We start from the raw sequence: 1,009 nt of genomic DNA, 5'->3' as shown, positions 1-1,009 counted from the left end.
ATATATATATATATATATATATATATACATACACACACACACACACATACATATAAATACATATATATACACAAACACACACATATACAGATAGATGAGGAGAGAGAGACACACACACACAGAGAATGAAGTATTGGTTTATGTTACTGTTTATGAACACATGTAAGAGATTATATATAAAATCTCTCTCACAAACACACACACACACAGAGTTAAGTGTGCATCTGAGTGGAGAAAAAAAGGGGAGAGGGAGTGGGACTGGGATTTTTTTTATTATTATACTCAGCTGGTGCGACTGAAGAAATTGAATATCAAAGCACGGAAGACGATTTGAGACAGACACCAAATGGCACCAAAGGAAGTAAGAGAGAGAGAGAGAGAGAGAAGACACAGAACACAATATACAGAAAGTTGAGAAGCATGTAGCTTGTGTGTGTGTGAGAGAGAGGGAAAGAGAAAAAGAAAGAGGGACATGTCTGTGAATAAATATGTAAGACATACGATACCAGAATCACAACTACTACCAACAGAAAAACCTAGAATCTGCCATACAGCACCACAGATGAAAGAATGATGGTATTTGTTGAGAAGAGAAAATTTTACTGGTAAAATATTTACTTTAAATACTTATTTGCTTAATATTTTTATCATTTTATTCAATCTATTATCATCATCATCATCATCCTAATCATCAAAATGGCAAGCTAGCAGAATTGTTAGCATGTCAGACAAAATGCCTGGAAGTATTTCTTTTGGCTCTCTTTGTTATGAGTTCAAATTCTGCTGAGGTCAACTTTGCCTTTTATCCTTTCAGGGGTCAATGAAATAAATACCAGTTCTGCACTGGGGCTGATGTAACTGAGTAGTCCCCATTCTCAAAACTTCAAGCCTTGTGCTTTATAGTAGAAAGGTTAATTATCATGATGTATAATTTCATTATTTTTTTGATATATTCCAAACGTGTGCAAATGCAATGTATTTCATGTGTATAGATTGCTGTATTATGTAT

General features: G+C 34.1%; 1 protein-coding gene and 1 long non-coding RNA gene across 2 annotated transcripts in view; one reads left to right on the top strand and one right to left on the bottom strand.

Moving 5' to 3' along the window:
* The window catches only part of LOC106884250 (adenylyl cyclase-associated protein 1), a 105,704-nt gene that overhangs the window by 77,029 nt on the left and 27,666 nt on the right, over nt 1-1,009 (bottom strand). The gene's annotated exons all lie outside the window — the stretch shown is intronic.
* LOC128247646 (uncharacterized) overlaps nt 44-1,009 on the top strand; it is a 17,298-nt gene continuing 16,332 nt past the window's right edge. The window contains exon 1 of the long non-coding RNA XR_008264021.1: nt 44-605. This is a non-coding gene — a long non-coding RNA (uncharacterized LOC128247646). The remainder of the gene's footprint in view (nt 606-1,009) is intronic.

Source organism: Octopus bimaculoides, chromosome 4 (assembly GCF_001194135.2).
Source record: "Octopus bimaculoides isolate UCB-OBI-ISO-001 chromosome 4, ASM119413v2, whole genome shotgun sequence".
Lineage (NCBI taxonomy): Eukaryota > Metazoa > Mollusca > Cephalopoda > Octopoda > Octopodidae > Octopus > Octopus bimaculoides.
Note: the sequence above shows the minus strand (reverse complement) of the source record. Positions and strands in the feature narration are given on the sequence as shown.